The sequence below is a fragment of the Bos indicus x Bos taurus genome, chromosome 4 (assembly GCF_003369695.1).
Source record: "Bos indicus x Bos taurus breed Angus x Brahman F1 hybrid chromosome 4, Bos_hybrid_MaternalHap_v2.0, whole genome shotgun sequence".
NCBI lineage: Eukaryota > Metazoa > Chordata > Mammalia > Artiodactyla > Bovidae > Bos > Bos indicus x Bos taurus.
In genome coordinates, this window is record NC_040079.1 from 48889425 (window position 1) to 48909922 (window position 20498).

At 40.5% G+C, this 20498-nt stretch overlaps 1 pseudogene; it reads left to right on the top strand.

Annotated features, from left to right (window-relative positions):
• The first annotated feature begins 15142 nt into the window (after positions 1-15142).
• LOC113891874 lies at positions 15143-15273 on the top strand (annotated as a pseudogene).
• The last annotated feature ends 5225 nt before the right edge of the window (positions 15274-20498 follow it).

Consider the following 20498-nt stretch of genomic DNA (forward strand, 5'->3'; position numbering starts at 1 on the left):
TAGATTGTTACAGAGCCCCTGTTTGAGTTCCCTGAGTCATACAGAAAATTCCCATTGGCTATCTATTTTACACATGGTATTGTAAGTTTCCATGTTACTCTCTCCAAGCACTCACCCTCTCCATCCTCCCCTCCCCCATGTCCATAAGTCTGTTCTCTATGTTTCTCCATTGCTGCCCTGCAAATCAATACATCAGTACCATCTTTCTAGATTCCATATATATGCGTTAGTATATGATATTTATCTTTCTGACTTATTTCACTCTGTATAATAGGCTCTAGGTTCATCCACCTCATTAGAACTGACTCAAATGTGTTCCTTTTTATGGCTGAGCTTCCCAGGTGGCTCAGAGGTTAAAGCATCTACCTGCAATGCAGGAGACCTGGGTTCGATCCCTGGGTCAGGAAGATCCCCTGGAGAAGGAAATAGCAACCCACTCCAGTATTCTTACCTGGAGAATCCCATGGACGGAGGAGCCTGATGGGCTACAGTCCACAGGGTCGCAAAGAGTCGGACACGACTGAGTGACTTCACTTTCCTTCACCACAGCTTCTTTATCCATTCATCTGTCGATGGACATCTAGATTGCTTCCATATTCTAGCTATTGTAAGTAGTGCTGCAATGAACATTGGAGTACATGGGTCTTTTTCAATTTTGGTTTCCTCAGTGAAAGTGAAAGTCGCTCAGTCATGTCCGACTCTTTGCAACCCCATGGACTATACAGTCCATGGAATTCTCTAGGCAAGAATACTGGAGTGGGTAGCCTTTCCTTTCTTTAGTGGTTCTTCCCAACCCAGGGATCGAAACTGGGTCTCCCACATTGCAGGCAGATCCTGGTTTCCTCAAAGTATATGCCTAGTAATGGGATTGCTGGATCATATGGTGTTTTTATTCCTAGTTTTTTAAAGAATCTCCATACCGTCTTCCATAGTGGCTGTATCAATTTACATTCCCACCAACAGTGCAAGAGGGTTCATTTTTCTCCACACCCTCTCCAGCATTTATTGTTTGTAGACTTTTTGATGATGGCCATTCTGACTGGTTTGAGGTGATATCTCATTGTAGTTTTGATTTGCATTTCTCTAATAATAAGCAAAGTTGAGAATCTTTTCATGTGTTTGTTAGCCATCTGTATGTCTTCTTTGGAGAAATGTCTGTTTAGGTCTTTTTCCCACTTTTTGACTGGGTTGTTTTTTTTCTGGTGTTGAGTTATATGAGCTGCTTATATATTTTGGAAATTCTTTATCAGTTGTTTACTTTGCTATTATTTTCTCCCATTCTGAGTGTTGTCTTTTCACCTTGTTTGTAGTTTCCTTTGCTGTGCAAAAACTTTTAAGTTTAATTAGGTCCCACTTGTTTATTTTTGTTTTTATTTCCATTATTCTAGGAGGTGGGTCATAAAGGATCTTGCTTAGATTTATGTCATTGCATATTCTGCCTATGTTTTCCTCTAAGAGTTTTGTAGTTTATGGTCTTACATTTAGCCCTAATCCATTTTGAGTTTCTCTTTGTGTATGGAGTTATGAAGTATTCTAATTTCATCCTTTTACAAGTAGCTGTCCAGTTTCCCAGCACTTATTGAAGAAGCTATCTTTGCCCCATTGTATATTCTTGCCTCCTTTTTAAAACATAAGGTACCCATAGGTTCGTGGGTTTATTTCTGGACTTTCTATCTTGTTCCATTGGTCTATATTTCTGTTTTTGTGCCAGTACCATACTGTCTTGATGACTGTAACTTTGTAGTATAGTCTGAAGTCAGGAAGATTGATTCCTCCAGCTCCATTCTTCTGTCTCAAGACCACTTTGGCTATTTGGGGTCTTTTGTATTTCCATGAATTATGAAATTTTTTGTTCTATTTCTGTGAAAAATGCCATTGGTAATTTGATAGGGATTGCATTGAATCTGTAGATTGCATTTGGTAGTAGAGTCATTTTCACAATATTGATTCTTCCTACCCGGGAACATGGAATATCTCTCCATCTATTTATGTCTTTGATTTCTTTCATCAGTGTTTTATAATTTTCCATATACAGTTCTTTGCCTCCTTAGGTAGGTTTATTCCTAGATATTTTGTTCTTTTTTGTTGCAATGGTGAATAGGTTTGATTCCTTAACTTCTCTTTCTGATTTTTCATTGTTAGTATATAGGAATGCAAGTGATCTCGTATTGACCTTGTATCCCATGATGAATTCACTGATCAGCTGTAGTAATTTTCTGATAGTTTCTTTTGGGTTTTCTATGTATAGTATCATGTCATCTGCAAACAGTGAGAGTTTTACTTCTTCTTTTCTGATCTGGATTCCTTTTATTTCTTTTTCTTCTCTAATTGCCCGGGACTTTTGCAGCTGCTGATGCTGCTAAGTCACTTCAGTTGTGTCTGACTCTTTGTGACCCCATAGACAGCAGCCCACCAGGCTCCCCTGTCCCTGGGATTCTCCAGGCAAGAACACTGGAGTGGGTTGCCATTTCCTTCTCCAATGCACGAAAGTGAAAAGGGAAAGTGAAGTCGCTCAGTCGTGTCCGACCCTCAGTGACCCCATGGACTGCAGCCTTCCAGGCTCCTCTGTCCATGGGATCTTCCAGGCAAGAGTAGTGGACTGGGGTGCCACTGCCTTCTACTTTTGTAGCTAGGACTTCCAAAACTATGTTGAATAATAATGGTGAGAGTGGATATCCTTGTCTTGTTCCTGATCTTAGTGAAAATGCTTTTGGTTTTTCACTCTGAGATCCTCCAGGCTCCTCTGTCCATGGGATTCTCCAGGCAACAATACTGAAAGATCCCTCCTCCAGAGGATCTTCCGGAAACCTGTGTCTCTTGTGTCTCCTGCATTGACAGGCAGGTTCATTACCACTAGCACCACCTGGGAAGCCTAAAGAGCAGCAGCAGAGATTGTACCAACTAGGCTACAGGAAAAGTTTCAAACTCAGGCTGAAAATGACTTTCACATAGCTTGACTCAGCATTCTCAGTCTCAGCATTACTGACATTTGGGACCAAATATTGCCTTGGCCAAAAAGTTCATTTGGGTTTTTGTAACGTCTTATGGAAAAACTCGAAGAACTTTTTGGCCAACCCAGTACTTCTTTGTTTGGATGGGGTGGTTTGTCCTGTGCAACTAGCAGCATCTCAGTCTTCTACCCACTAAATTCAAGGAATACCCTTTCCTCCCCACAACCAAAAGTTTCCAGACATTGCCAGATGTTCCCTGGAAGGCAAAATCACCCTAAGTGTCATTAGCCTAGCACATAGCAAGTGCCCACAGATTAGTAGGCAGTATAAGGGAGTGCTTAAAGATATGGATTTCCAGAGTATTAGTCTTAGACAAATTTTGCTCCCCTAAACTTCATCTTCAAAATAGGAATCATAATAATGATAGCTTCTTAAGACTGGCTAAGGATTAGATAAATATATGCATATACAATCAATTTGGATAATGCATGGAACATGGTAAACTTAAGACATGAACTTCTATTCTCGTTTTCTTCCTGTGGAGTGAAGGCATTGGGCTAGATCAGAGATAACATGGCTTATTTGCTGCCACTCCCCTCCCTGCCTCATGCCAGACATCACAGTGAAGTCAAGACTCTCATTTCCACTTAGCCCAATGTGGCTTCAGAATCCTTCTCAGCACAACGTTGGCCTTAGGAAGCAACTACTGATAGAACAGGGTCAGCAGGTAAGATGATGCTGAATTACCATGCTGAGGCTACCTGCACTTCAAATCACTTTAAGATTAAAATCTTAAATCATCATAAGGTTAGAGCATCAGTCATCTTGAATGGTGACTACAAGACACATGTGATGAGAAGGACTCATCACCTCTTCAATCCCTTTTATGAAGAACGGGGAGAGACTTCCAGCATCTTGGTGTAATCATACAGCCGATGAGTAATTAGAGATTGGGTCTCCTACCCTCTGGAAGTGTACTCTTTTGCTACTCTTCACCATTTGTGGAGAAAACACATGTCTGAAGCAGCGTGAGTGTAACCCTCCCCATCCTATACACCCTTAGTTCATTTTTTGTTCTCTTTCAGTTTTATCTGGAAAATAGATCAAAGCATAGGAACATATTGTAAGCATTCTTTCAAAAGTGTTAGTCCTCATGCTGGCAAAATGCACAAGAATTCACCAATTCCTTCATTAAACAGAGACTCCTCCATTGTATGAAGGATTATTCTTAGCAGCCATTTTAAGAGATCCAAAGATGAATCAGTGGGTGTCCCTGCCCTCCGTGATTTTACAGGTTTATATATTAAGCAGACCAGACATGGATATAAATAACTACAAGCTAAAAAATGGGAAATGTCCTGAGAGAGGTACCAAAAATGTATTCAGAGAAAGAAGAAACTATTTTTGAATTAGGAGCAGAGAGTCACTTCCTGCATGTCTCTGTTGACATTTTAACTCTTTGTTCAAAGTTATTATTTATTACAATCAAATTAGCCTTGTGGAGGAACCTGCAACATCATTAAGCTTCCTGGTCAGACGTAGCTCCTGCACAGTTTAAGTGGATACCATCAGTGCAACTAAAGGTCAGTTTACTAACTCCAATAGTCATTTTTTATTAGATGTTTAAAATTTTCTGGAAAGTTCTAGAGGAAGATTGCTCACCTTTAGTAACAATAGATTGACTTTCTTCCAAGCAGTGACAGAACCAGTTTTTTAGCCTATTATACTGTGGGAGCATAACATGTATATATACCTTATACATAAGGTATATATTTTTATAAAAAAAGAACATAACAGGGATGAAGGGACACTAACACCTTATACATTAAACTATAAGACAATATTTCCTTCAGGACTGAACTACCTCAGAAGTCAGGCTGAACACTCCATTATCTTTGAGGTATACTCTCCATAGAATGTAGTATTGTTTGGGGTAAATACTAGGCATTAAAAACAACAGTCCACACCTATTTATGTGCCAGGCAGAGCTGAAGTGGGCTCCAAAATTACCACCACTTCTGCCACCATCAAAAGGCTGCTTGTTAAACCAGGAAGACCTGACAGACTGCCAGAACCACACCCCTCCTGCTACAAAGCACACAAGCAAAGTATATGCCTCAAATCCTTCTTCTCCTTCATCACCACACTTCTGAATTTGTACCTTGCATGGATGTGTCTGATTGGTACATTCCAAATCACACGTGCAAATCTAGTTGCAAGGAAAGCTGGGAAATGTGGTTTTCCATTTTCCAGCCTCTGCAGTAAGGCACATGAGGGAAAGGATGGGTTAGAAATGGAGTGAGCCAAGCCACAGCATTCACTTTTATCTTTTCCTTCAAATCTCCAACAAGTCTCTTGGCAGAAAAAGGTTTTATATGTTATGTCCTCTTTGGTGTGTTTCCACTTTCATAGATTAACCCAGAAGGCCTAGTCCTTCATCAATTCTCTTAAATTTCCGTCTCAATCTCCACCAGCAACACTGCTATAGTCCAAGCTGCCACCATTTCTTTGCCTGGAAAACTGCAGCAGACTTAAGACCAGTTCCCAGGAAATCACTCTTGCTGTCCTGCAGGCCACCGTTCACTCCGTAGCCAGGGCGGTTTTTTAAAACACATATCTGATCATTGCCCTTAAGATAAAGACAAAACTACTTCCATGGTTTTCAAGGTCCAAGATTGGTGGTCTGGTGTCCACCAACTTCATCTGGGCCATGTGGGCCCCTCCCACTCACCTCTCTCCTGCCCACTGACCTGCTTCCAGGCCTTTGTGCTTCCCTGACACAGGATACTCTGCCTGGAAAGTGCTGTTCCCTTCTCTTCATTAAGTTTAAAAATGCCATCTCATTCTGTCATCATTTCCTCAGGGAAGCCCTCTTTGACTTTCACGATTAGTTCAAATCGTTCTATCTTATGGTCTTGTTAGAACTGAATTGGGATTGTGTGTGTATGTGTGTGTGTTCGTAGCACTTATCACAGTTGTAATTATATTTACTTTTGTAATTTTCTGATTACTTTCTCTTAACTGCATTATAGGTTGCAGAAAGTGAGGACCATGTATGTTTTTAATCTCCCAATGCATGTCTCAACACCTAGCAGCCTTGGGCCTTCAAATATTTGTTGAATAAGTAAAGAGAACCCCAAAGAAGTGAACTTTGATGATGGCAGCAGAGTAGGGTTAAGGGATGTGGGCAACCATCACAGGCCCAGGAGTCAGAGACTGCTCAACTGCCCAGATCATTCAGATGATCTTATAGCAACTTGATGTCAGAAAGATGCTGTCCCCTTAAGTTACCATTTTGCCAAGATCATAAGTTAACTAATTTTTGTGTTACCTTTTTCTTCCTTATATTTCCCTATTCCTGAAAATGCCCACATCACATCCACCAAACAGTATCAAAAGAAACTTCAGAGTGGGGCTTAGCATGGCTGCTTATACCCTGGCATCACTCAATTCCCATAGATCTTTCCCTATTTATCGAAATAAAAGCTAGGAATCCTCAATAAGGTATATTTTTACCTTTTCTTACGGTGGGGTTTTCACCTTTGTTTACCCTCTTGATTTCTCCACAGTGTTGTCAGGACTTTCACCAAAGAAAGGGTCCCTATCCATCCATAGCAACTAGGAATATCACACCCCAAGGAAATTAGCACTTCAGGGAAGAAACTATTTTGTTCTGTCTCTTACAGACTGTTAACTTAATGAACTGAATTCCTGGAAATGAAAACAAACTTGTCTGAAGAATACGTATTTGGAATAAAACATATCAATACCTAGAGTCCATGTTTTTCCTCCAAGTGGGTGTGTTTTTCTGGGACTGTGAAATGGAGGACAAGAGAGGAAGAAAGTCAGATTTGAAAGAATTTACTCTATATCATTATTATCTCTTGTAAAGACAAAACACAGAAAGGGAATTAAATTGCCTGTCATCCTACCTACAAACAATAACAACCCCAGCTAATAATATTGAATGATTTCTTCTAATATTTTTCATGCAGTTGTAATTTTGGGGTAATACAAACTTAAATTGTATTTCTGAATTGATATTATATGTTTTCCTAATTGTTGCTTCATAATTATTGATAGAATATTATGAATTCATTAAAATGATTATTGTAAAGACTATGAATCTGTGTGATACCAATTAAATTTGGCTTATAACAGAAATATTAGAATTTTGAGTGAATAAAAAGTTTATTAAGTAGTTCTTTCATCTTGGGGAAGTAATTTAATCTTTCTAAATTTTTGCTTCTTCATTTTTAAAGTGAAGTTCATAATACCTGACTCCTAGCTATTATAGAGATTGAAAGTAATAATGTGTCAGCTGAGATAGGTCCCCAAGGAAAGGAAGATACTTTTAAAAATTTACTTTTGAGTAATTTCCCTTTTAATAAGTCTCCCTCCCCCAAAGAAATCTAATTTGATCTCTATTTTATTCATGTTGCAATGAAGCATTTTTTTTCCTCCAAGTTCCCTTTTAGGGAAATTCCTTTAATCCCGTGGAGTTACTGGATTAAAGGATGTGACTTATCTATGGCTCTGAAAATTGCCTTCTCAAGCCTGATGTCAGTTGACGTTGCTGTGGCAATGTTGGCTCGTGTTTCCTTCACCCTATCTCTGCCCACATTAGAGTCACATTTCTAAGGCAAAATGTGTAATAATTATATACTGAACAAATAAGAACCAGAAAACCTGCTTGTTCGTCCTGTAAGTGGAACCACGTATTTACTGATTAGGATGGTACCTGGGTAACCTCTTCCTGACTGAGGATAAATTGAAACCATAGTATGTCCATGATCCGCATGCTGCAGAAGCCTGAGCTCTGGGGGCTAAACAGTCTTCACTGTTGTCCATTTGTGTCTAACAGCTGAGGCTGGAGTGTGTTTGAATCACATATAGCTGTTGTTTTAAGGATCCTGGGACCAGGACATCCTGATCCTACACACCTTTCAGGGTGGAAAGCAGACCCTGAGACCTCAACTTTAATCTGTCCTGATTGCTCCCAGAGGCTCAGCCTATCATGGTGAACATTTGCCTTCACCAGTGACCGCTTTAAGTATGAATGGGTATGTGTCCCAATTCTGGCAAATGGGTGATGAAAGTGACCATGCTGGGGGCTTTGGAATAACTTAAACCTCAAATAACATGAACTCACAGTAACTTTGGTACAAAATGACTCACATAACGCCTGCACTGTGTTGTGGTATTTCAAGTGATTTACGAAGATTTATATTTAGTTAGGTGCCCATTTTATGTTCCCTTCTGGGTTCAAAACACTTTTTCTTATTCCTCTCGAATATCTTCCCCTCACATAGCACAGTTCTTTGCATGTAAAAGACATTTAAGTTGTTTATTGAACAAATGCGTAAATATATTTTCTTCAAAATTACGATATCAATTCACTCAGCTGGGTAGTAGAATTATATTCCTTTTGTCTGCTAGGATACTTTGGTTGCAAGTATTAATAAAAGAACCCCAAGTCAATCTCACTTAAACAAGAGGACATATTCTTTCACATAACAAGAAGTCTGCAGATACAGTGAATTCAGTGCTGGTTCATTCAGTGGCTCAAACACATCGGCCACAGACCCAGGGTCTTTCTGTCTCTCTGCTCTGCCAAGTTCACCGTAAGGGTTTTTTCCTCAGGCTGAGTGTGACACAGATGCAGCAGAAACAGAAAAGATTATCCCTCCCTGGAATCACAGTCTTTAAGTAAGAGAGCCTTTCCTGTGAGCCCTACAGCCAGGTGACTTTCCTGTTTCTTTGACCAGAGTCGGGGCCACATGATCATTCACATTTAAAGTAGTCACTGGTCAAGACACACTTCTGCCATGACTGATCTATACTACAAGTTCATACCTGAAAAACAGGACAAAAACTGGAGTTCAATTAGCAAATGTGGCAGACTACATTTCACCAACATCCACTTTTCCACTCAGGAGGGGATTTATACTCAGCCTCGGCTCTATGACCTACTTTGTCCAAAAACTTGTCACAGAGGCTTTAAGGGCCAGTCCTTGCTTGCTATGCTAACATCCCCTGTATCACAGTTACTCAGCAGTATTCCAGCCAGAGGCTGCTCCATCTGCCTGGGTCCCAGGGTAAGAGAATGAAGAAGATACAGGAGTACAGATCCTGCTGAGCTGAAATGCACATTGAGCACAAATTAGAAAAAAACAAATTCTTTTCTTGTTACAATGCAGAGATTTGGGAATTGTTTGTTCCTATAGCATATCTTAATCTATTCCTGCTGAAACAGCAAGAAAAGAAGCGAAATGAGTGCTATAAACGCAACCAACAGTGCTCCTCAGTTTCCATTCATTCCTAAATAGAAAGCAAAACCTGTATGAGCACAGAGGTGAGTGATATGACACACCTAACCTCATGGTGTCCAGGCGATCCCTCCTGTCCCAACTCAGAGCAGCTACTGACTTAGCTCTCCAGTTAGCATTCGTGCCATCTCTGCCCTTCCCTTCACCAGAGCTCACAGCATTTGTTCTGAATCTTCCCTTCTCTTGCCAGTCTCTTCCCATTTACCATCAATTTTTCATACATTGTGTCTCCCAGGAATAGTTGCTTCTTCTTTAAAAGCCCAGCAACCTCTTGAGGATAGTGCCTCAACCCGTGCACAAATCTCCACTCTGGTCTTCCTCCTTCCACTCAGATCTCCTGAGCTCAGAAATGCTGGCATGCTCTTCTTCATCCTTAGCTTTCATCACACAATTCTAATGCTTAAGCACTAGCACTCCAAGGCCCTTAGTATCTGACTTACCCTCTGCAAACTCATAGCTTATTACTTTTAAAAAAGATATTCTGTTGCAGGTCCTTGTAAGGCCATATTATTCACCATATCTAATGCTAAGTTTTGATGGAAATCCATCAACATAATATCATAGTCATCCCTGCCATTTTACCCAAAAAATAATGACTATAATTTCACCATTAAATTTTCACTCATGATTCAGGGTCATTATTTCTTACATTAATTATTGAAGGGACACAATGTTGACCTCAAGCACTATTGAGATGTATAAATTATCTGCCCTGATGAAAACTGACTGTTGATGGTTTTTGAGAAATTTTGTAGTAAAAAAAAACAATAATGTCAAGGATTTGTTGGTTTTTGATCATGTTCTCGGCATCACTCTAAAGGCTTTGTCCTCATTTAATCCTAACATCCCTATGGGGTAGGGGCCATTATCATCTCCATTGTAGCAATGAGAAACTCAGGTGGCAAAAGTGAGCGAACACACAAATTTTCAAAGCAGCACTATTCATCAGAGCCCCAAAGTGGAAAAAAAAAAAACACCAAATATCCTTCAACTGATGAATGGATTAAAAAATGGAAATATCTATAAGATGGAATATTACTTAACCCTAAAACAGAATGATGTACTGATAATATGCTACAACATGGATGAATCTTGAAGAAATATTATGTTAAGTGAAAAAAGCCATTCATAAAAGACTATGTATTATATGATTCAGTTTATATGAAATGTCCAGGCTAGATGAATTCATAGAGACAGAATGCAATTTGTGGTTATCAGGGGCTAGGGGAAGGGAAGAAGAGGGATTTACTAATGAATATGGAGATTTACTTTGGAGTAATGGAAATGTTTTAAAACTGTTTCTGAACCTGGATGTGGGTGCACTCACATGACGCACAGCAAAGCCAATCTATTGACAGTGGGTTTGGTGAAGGGAAAAAAGTGTGTTAGTCACTCAGGTGTGTCTGACTCTTTGCAACCCCATGGACTATAGCCCTCCCAGACGCCTCTGTCCATGGCAACCTGACCCAGGGATCAAACTCAGGTCTCTTGTATTGCAGGAAGATTCTTTACCATCTGGGCCACCAGGAAAATACAGTGCTTATTGCAGCATCAGGCAAGGAGAACAGGCAGCCCATTCTCAAAAGACCTGAGATTCCTGATGCCTTTCAAGGAAGGATTTTTAAAGGCAGCATGAGGGAGAGGACCATGAGATACATGAATTGGTTGGCATTCAGTTGAAGTTTCAGGCATCATCCATCTTTTGGTTTTAACTGGTCTGGGGTCTATGTGCTTGCAGCCAGCAGTTTTCATATGATAGAGATCTGGTTTCTGAAAAACAACTTAGGAATGTGTGTCAGCTTTTGTTATCTATATCTTTCAGGGAACTGAGAGTTAGGTAACTGCTATGTGGCCAACTTACAGCCTGAAATTGTTACCAGTTTCCTGGCCCAACAGCTCTTTGTTTCAACATGTTCACATTTTCTAATCATTAACTCTTGAGCCAGCTATTTGAGTCTCAGAGGGGGCCTGGGAAACTAAATATGAAGCCTTTTACTTCAAAAGATGGGGACACAGGGGCTTGTATACAGTTTCAGAACTCGATAGAGGTGGTGGTTGCACAACGCTGGGAATATTCTAAAGGCCAGTAAACTGCTCACTTTCAAATGATTGATTTTATGTTATGTCCATTTCACCTCAATAAATTATGCAACTTTTAAAAAGTCAAGGGAAAGGGAAGTCAACATTTAAAAACTGCTGCCTAGAGAACCCATTCTTAAAAGAAAGAACGTTATTTTCCCAAGGAAGGCATTGATGTCCACTGAGAGCAGTTTTAGTGGAGGCTGAAGACAGAGTCTTTTTTGGTAAAGTAAGACTAAATGTACTCTAGACAAGGATGGAAGCAGCAGTGCTATGAGGAAAGAAAGCATATAGGCTTTGTGACATCCTATTTTTTTACTGAGCAGAAACCTTTTGTGTTTATTTCTAGCTTCCAAAAAGTTGGGATTATTAGATAACTGATCCTTCAATACACAGTTCACACTTATGGATAAGTTCCTTGTATGCATACTTCAAGTTGTACACAGCTTGAAGGCCAAGAAGGTTCCTCTATCTCCATTGGCCCCTGCTTCCTCAGGCCAGGCTGTGCACACCACATGCTATCAATAATGCATTTCCATTCATTTGCAACTGGATCCGCCCTCTCAGGTATTGCAACTGCAGTCAGTTGTCTGCCCCTTTTTTAGTGAAAGCTACTGAGTCATATGAAAGCTGGAAACATTCTGGAGTTGTCATTCCCAGAGATGGACAGCAGAGCACTGCTCTCAATGCCTAAAGCTGCCAAGTTCTGTACAGGGCGGGCTCTGCCACATGCGAGGGGACACGGGAGGAGCGTGGATCTCTCATTAGCACAGCTGACCCCAGATCACTTGGCTCCTAGATACGTCCTAGGGGCCCTGAGAATGATCTTAAAAAATGCACTGAGATATTCCAGAGCTTGGCACAGAGTTTCAACTTCTGAAGCACCTAGAGTGGACAAGAAGAGACTCACTACTAAGCAATCTCAGAGAACCACTTATTAGAAATCAAAGATTCAGCAAACCTTTGATTCAGCAGAACTGTCCCTGAGGACAGTCATACTTAGCTTCCTGCATACTCATTATTCATTTTTGTTTCTCTTTCTTAAAGTGCGTTTTTGTTCTCTAAAATGACATCCAAGAGTTTTCTCCTGGACTGCCCCCAAGCTTTGGATAACATTTGTATATGGTATTTCTGTAGTGCCTGTTGCTCCAGTTAAGGAAGGGATTGGTCTGAGTCTTTGAAAGAAATTTGAATTTTTCAAGTGAAGATCTGAGACTGGATGCCTTTTCACGGTTTAGAAGAAAACAGCTTTCTAACTAGTACCAAGTAGTTGGTCCCTGCTTCCAGCTCTCTTGTGATTTTTTTAAGAGAGTCTCCTACAAAAAGGAAAGGGTCTCCCATTTGTTTGATGGCTTTTTCCTGCTTCTAATTTAGAACACTAATTTTTATATAATAAATTATATTTGATAGTAATTAACTGAATAATTTAAAAGTTGCAATGACATCTAGCACCAAGTTTTTGTAAACATTTCAGTTAAAGAGTCTTATATTTCTGCTAATAGCTGTTCTTCTGTGTCAGGGTGCCCCTAACATCACCTCTACACTGGAGGACTCGCTAGCATGGGGCTCAGCACACAATCTTACTCAGGGCGATGATTTGCTCCAGCCAAAGGATACAAAGCAAAACCAGCAAAGAGAAAAGACAAGTGGGGTGACATCTGGAGGAAGGCAGGCCTGAGCTTCTGAGTCCTATCCCCAGGAAGTCACACAGGACAGGACATGCTTAATTTCTCCAGTAAAAAGTGTTATGACAACAGCATGTGTGAAATGCTGCCCACCAAAGGGGCTAGGTGTCCAGGGATTTTATTAGGATTAGGTTCCCTAGGCACCCTCTGCGTGGCATGTACTAAAACTCTAGAGTCCCAAGAGGAAAGCAGGCGCTTAGCATAAACCACACAGTTTGCACAGATGCTGTAGGCACAGGGAGTTGCTCTTGGCAGTTAAGGAGTTGTGGGAGCACAGAACAGCTCCCGCAACAAACAATTATTTGGTTCAAAACAACAACATTGCTGAAGTTTAGAAACCCTGATTTAAACACTAGTTGCATCATCAACTAAATATATGGCCTTGAGCTTAACCCCTCTGAACCTCACTCAATCTTCCACATGAAAAATGGGGAGAATAAAACCCATGGCACAGGATAAATATCTAAAACACTTGAGAAGCTCTTACTATGTGCTGAAGAGATAGACCCTGAAATTCAGAGAGGCCTCCTTCCTAAGAACTGATCAGAATAATGTACATCCATGGCAACAATTTGCTCATCTGGATAAAGATGAGGTGTCGAAAAAAAAAAAAGAGTGGTAGCCAGGAGCCAAGAATGTAATAGAAATGATGCCCAAATATCTCCAGGGGGTTGTAATGCATTGCAATCAGTGGATAATAGTCTTACTGGATGTAGATGGACAAACAATCTAACATCACTTTTCCAGGAACAAAAGCCCTGATTCTGCTTTTCAGAATCACAGAGTGTTTTAGAGTCACAACACCACTCCCTTACTGTTGCCAAAACATGCAACTAAAGTGCTCTAGCTAGAAGCTTCTTCTCAAATGGGTCTCTTTAACACAAAATGACAGCTTCCTTAACATAAACACTGAAGGTCCTGTCTTTTTTTTTGTTCGTGGACATATATGGACATATCCATTGCTTTTCTGTCTTCAAACATACAATGCTAATTTCTTATCTTGAGCAAGATTTCATGAACATAAGTTTTAAAATTCTCATTCAGACATCAAATACAGCTCTAACTCTGTACAAACTACCCAGTTTCCATGGGTCCCTATTTATAGACATCATTTCATGATATTATGTCAAGCACATATACTGTTATTCTCATTTGACAGCTGAGAAAACTAAGGCTCCAGTGTTTAGAACGTATACATCATAGTCGCCTTGCCTAAGTGACCTTTTTGTCACGATCTGTATTTTGCTGACTACCCAACCCTGAGAACAAGATGAGACTGCGTGCTTTTACTGCTCACCTACATCTTCATTTTCCTAAAATTGTGTGAAGTCTTGAGTCTAGATCTCGGTGTCTGATATGATCACACTAGACACATAGGGCTATTGAATGCTTAAAATGCAGCTGGTCTGAGTCTAGATGCCTTAAGAATAAAATATATGCTGGATTTCAAAAACCTAGTATGAAGAAAAAGAAATACATTGTTAATAACTATATAGTCACTATATTTTTGATTACATTACGGATTCTGATCAGCATTGAGAACAACTGGTTTTAAACAGCTGGTTTTTAAATACACAATAGAAGAGGGAGAGGAAATTAGACACTTTAATCAATACCTCATGAAATTGGGAGGGATTGGGGGCAGGAGGAGAAGGGGAAACAAAGGATGAGATGTCTGGATGGCATCACCGACTCGATGGACATGAGTTTGGGTGAACTTTGGGAGTTGGTGATGGACAGGGAGGCCTGGCATGCTGCGATTCATGGGGTTGCAAAGAGTCGGACACGACTGAGTGACTGAACTGAACTGATCAATAGCAAATGTACCTGTATTATCTGAAAATCAGAACAAGAGTGAATATTATATTTACCTTTTAAAAATAGATCTTAAAAAAAAAAAAAAACCTAAAGCCCAATAAATCCATAGACTTGTTGGTTGGCTAGAGCTTGTTCATGCTCAGAAATAGAAGATATAAGAAGTCTGAAACAGCTTTTTAAAATGATTTAACACCAAATTCGAGTCACTAGCTGCAGCAATGTGAATGGGAGCCCTGGGACTATAAGCTTGGAGTGGAACTTCTCAGAACGTTTTAAGAAAATGGCAGATAAGCTAGACTTGGAGGAAATCGCTACTTTGATAAGGCCGAGCTGAAGAAGACAGAGGTGCAGGAGGACACCCTGCCAACTAAGGAGACCACTAAGCAGGAGAAGCAAAGGGAGATTTCCTAAGAACCTCGAGGGTCCTTGACCCCATCATCTTGGAGACCCTAGTTGTGATGTGGAGGAAGAGCCACCTGCAAGGTAGACATGAGCCACACACTGCATTGCAAACCCAGGCACTCCATGCTGATGCCACCAGCCTGAGGGTCTTTGAGGGGACCCGCCATGAAGACTGCCAGATTCTCTGGTTTGCCCTGGGATATTATAGAAAGTTATTTGTATGATTTACAAAATTAACACACACACCCCCCCTTAGCATGGCAAGAACAATAAAAACAAAAGTAAACACACAAACAAAAAAAACAGCAAAGACGAGCTCACTAAAACCTGGCTGCTTCTGACTTTTATAACTGACTTTGGTCACACGATTTCAAACCTTGAAGGTTGCTTTTTTTTCTTTTTTTTTTTTTATTCTTAAATTTAATAATTTTAAAACATGTGTTCCCCATCCTGAACCCTCCTCCCTCCTCCCTCCCCATACCATCCCTCTGGGTCGTCCCAGTGCACCAGCCCCAAGCATCCAGCATCGTGCATTGAACCTGGACTGGCATCTCGTTTCATACATGACATTTCACATGTTTCAATGCCATTCTCCCAAATCTTCCCACCCTCTCCCTCTCCCACAGAGTCCATAAGCCTGTTCTATACATCAGTGTCTCTTTTGCTGTCTCGTATACAGGGTTATCGTTACCATCTTTCTAAATTCCATATATATGCGTTAGTATACTGTATTGGTGTTTTTCCTTCTGGCTTACTTCACTCTGTATAATAGGCTCCAGTTTCATCCACCTCATTAGAACTGATTCAAATGTATTCTTTTTAATGGCTGAGTAATACTCCATTGTGTATATGTACCACAGCTTTCTTATCCATTCATCTGCTGATGGACATCTAGGTTGCTTCCATGTCCTGGCTATTATAAACAGTGCTGCGATGAACATTGGGGTACACGTGTCTCTTTCCCTTCTGGTTTCCTCAGTGTGTATGCCCAGGAGTGGGATTGCTGGATCATAAGGCAGTTCTATTTCCAGTTTTTTAAGGAATCTCCACACTGTTCTCCATAGTGGCTGTACTAGTTTGCATTCCCACCAACAGTGTAAGAGGGTTCCCTTTTCTCCACACCCTCTCCAGCATTTATTATTTGTAGACTTTTGGGTCGCAGCCATTCTGACTGGTGTGAAATGATATCTCATAATGGTTTTGATTTGCATTTCTCTGATAATGAGTGATGTTGAGCATCTTTTGAAGGTTGCTTTTTAATGAAGATGTCTCCTCCTCTCTGTTTACTTAATGAAAGTGGCTAGAAGAGTGAGGTGAAAGGTTTTATAGCTTGAAGACTAAGTGTTAATAAAGGCTTAACTCAAACCCAATTTTCAGAACATGCTTAGATAAACAAGAAAAACTTAGACTTTAATTTTCAAATACCTGTAATATTTTTTTTGGAAGAAAGCATCAGTAAAGAGAGGCTCTACAGCAGCTATAATCATCAAAGAACATTTATTTTTTTTAAAAATGACTTGTTTATGTGCTACAAGTTTGCCCAAACTAACATCCTTTAGAGATGACAGAAGACTCTTAGATACTTTGCTAGAAATCAGCACAATTCTACAATGAGCTAAAACTCAATCACCTACAGGTCTAAAACAAATAATACACCAGTAATAACAAATGACATACAGATAATGAAATGTGTTGACTGAAAGAAAAATCACACAATGTAAAAGTTGTGAGTTAAGTTTTATTTGGGACCTTACAGAGGACAATAGCCTGAGAGACAGCCTCTCAGAGAGCTTTGAGGAACTCTGAGAGGTAAGAGAAGAGCCAGAATATATATATGAACTTTTCTGTTGGGAAAAAGCATGTAGTCAAAGATCAAAAGAGCATTGCTAATCACAAAGAACATATATCTCAGATGAATGAGAAGATCCAACAATCTGGAGTCACTTGAAATTTTTCCTTAGATATTCATCTCAACTACCTAAGGGCCAGTGTATCTGAAGCATAGAATGCTTGCTGTTCTTCTCCATCCTGAATTCCCCTCAGAGTACATTGTCAGTGGACAACTCCCGCAGCTGACAGCTTGACTCTCATAGAACTGGAACAGCAAGTAACATTTTTTCTTCACTAACACAACAGCCGATCATTAAACCTTGTAGTATTGCTCACTGTGTCTTTAACATCGCATTCACTAATGGTCTTTCTACTTGACCATTTTCCCTATCCAATATCCACTTTCTCATTTATTGCAAAGATCACCTGCTTATCCCCCAAATGCCCCAACCGCCTCACCTTTGAGGAGGCAGATCTGAGGTTTGTTCTCCTGTCTCCTCACTTGGCTGCCTTGTGAATAGACTCTATCTGGGCTGGAAAACTCCATGTCTCAGTGTTTGGTTCACTGTGCGTTAAGCAAGCTGACATGGCTCAGTAACAGTATCAAAAGCAAAAACTGCAGCTATGTTAAAGCCTAGAGGGAGTGTTGGAGAAGTAAATGGCAACCCACTCCAGTGTTCTTGCCTGGAGAATCCCATGGACAGAGAAGCCTGGTAGGCTGCAGTCCATGGGGTCGCACAAAGTCGGACACGACTGAAGCAACTTGGCAGCAGCAGCAGCAGAGGGAGTGTATGTGAAATAATTTCCTTTCCAATTTTTGGACTCAAAGAAGAGGCTATCAAGCCTTCAGCCACCTAGGGGTCTATGCATCATACCTCCCACACGTATCCTTAAACATCTTTTTTTAAAAAAATACCTATTTGGCAGTGTCAGGTCTTAGTTGTACATGTGGGATCTAGTTCCCTGACCAGGGATCAAACCCAGGCCCCCTGCATTGGGAGCACAGAGTCTTAGCCTCTGGAGCACCAATGAAGTCTTTCAAACACCTTTTAAAGCGCTTTGATAGGGCAACTCTGTGGGGCAGGCAGGAAGGATTACTGACCCCCATTTATAAGGGATCTGTCAGTCAGGAGGGTCTTGGCTCTAAGTAACAGAAAACCCAATTTACACAATAAAAAAACATTCATTATGTCACTTAACTGCAGAGACAAAGCTTGTTTTTCCACAGAGGGGAGGAAGTCAATTAAAATCACCACCTGACAAGATGAAATTTACATATCAGTTACCTATAATTTAGAAACAGTTGCAAAACAGCTCAAAGAAAACGAACAGGGCTATAATCTGATAACTCAAAAGGGTATGCAGTAGTCAATGCATATTTTCCATTGAGATGCAAACATTTTTTGTATATCTCCAAAAAAGTCATGTAGTAGGCATTTGTTTAACCATTTAGAGATTTAAAAAAGAAAATATCCATACTGAGAATTACTTTTTTCAAAAGAAAAATTTCTGAAGTATTTGGGTCATAAATTTGGACAAAATATAAATAAAAAATAAAAGATCAAGTATACCTGAAACTAACACAACATTGTAAATCAAGTACTATATACTCCAATAAAAATTTTTTAAATGCTTAAGAATCAAAGACAGTGTCCACACCTCAGGCTCAAAGGGATGCTCTTACAGGGAAGAACAAGTCCCAGGGTCAGAATCTGCACAGTTTGAGGCTGGCATAAGAAAACTCTGAGCTTGAGAGAAGCTGCAGAAAACAGATGTTGAGACCAAATTCAGAGTCAGGATTCTGAGAAGTCCTCTTTCAGGTCTTGGAGATCTGAACAGAGCAGTTAGTGGAAGCCAAAAAGTGAAGTAAGTCAGAAAGCCCTCAAGGAAGGGGGACATTTGCTGATAAACTGCAGCGTGACATGCACTAAAATATACACCCACTGAATCCTCTAACAGCTAAGGAGACGGGGCCAGTTACCCCCTCCGCTCGTCTTTTCAGAGCCCCTACCCACTGTTCTCCACCTTCCTCTGTGCCCAGGACTACATAAGTGGTTCTCCACGTGTGATCCCAAGACCAGTTGGATCAGCATCACCTGGGAAGGAGTTAGAAATGGAAAATCCAACCCCCTTTCCCACCACTGAATCAGAAATCTGCATGTCAACAATACCTGCAGGTGATTCTGATGTAAGCCCAAGTCCCAGAACCACTGGACCTCATTAAAAGGGCTCTCTTGCTCTCAGGATTCAGGGTGGGTTCATCAACTGGGAAGACCCTGCAGAAGGTAAGAGGGAGGAGGTGCGTGAGCCCAGGTTACTTGTTCCCCAGCTTCCCACCTACACAGTCACATCAGGGGCCACCCAAGGTGCTATTCCTCTCAGGCTTGTCTTTTGACATGGCTGACTTCTGAGTTCTGGCAACTGACTCTGTCCCTCTTGTCAAGTCTAGGGCTGGAAATGACCTCATTGTTTCTAGTCTTGTGACACTGCACTATCCCCGTGGCTTCCTTAACACCTTGTCCACAGCTTTGTAAACGGTCCCTTTATTAAATTTTACTAAACTCTTCTACTAATTTTTACTAACCTAAAAACTATCTGTTTTAAATGTCATTGGTTTCCTACTAGAACACTGCCATTTCTGCCATTACTCCCATTTTGATGATAAGGAAATTTATCATCAGTGAACAAGCCCAAGCTTGCCCAAGTAGGGAGCAAAGATGGGCTTGAAATCAGGGCTTCAGAGCACAAAACCCCAGCATTCTAACTGTATGGTCAGTCTTTCTGATGTGGCCAACTCCCTTTCCTGAGTCCCCTCCTTAACATAAACTATCAGTATGCTGCCATCTTGGAGAAGGCAACGGCACCCCACTTCAGTTCTCTTGCCTAGAAAATCCCATGGGGGGAGGAGCCTGGTAGGCTGCAGTCCATGGGGTCGATAAGAGTCAGACACGACTGTCTTCACTTTCACTTTTCACTTTCATGCATTGGAGAAGGAAATGGCAACCCACTCCAGTGTTCTTGCCTGGAGAATCCCAGGGACGGCGGAGCCTGATAGGCTGCCGTCTATGGGGTGGCACAGAGTCAGACATGACTGAAGTGACTTAGCAGCAGCAGCATGCTGCCATCTGACAACAGGATGGGTCAGGAGCCAATCTTCAATCAAATAATATCCAAATTTTCATTATTGTGAAGTCTATTTACATAGATATAGGTATATAGATAAGATATAGAGATAAATATAATATATAACTATATATTTGTATATGTATCTTCAGATAGAGTAAGTTTTGAATAAGTAATAAAGTATAAAAATAAATTCTGGTAGCAAAGACTACTGGGAAAAAAAAAGAGTTCTTTGCAAGTTAACTTAGTTTAAAGTCTAGGACTAAAATCTCAAAGGACTT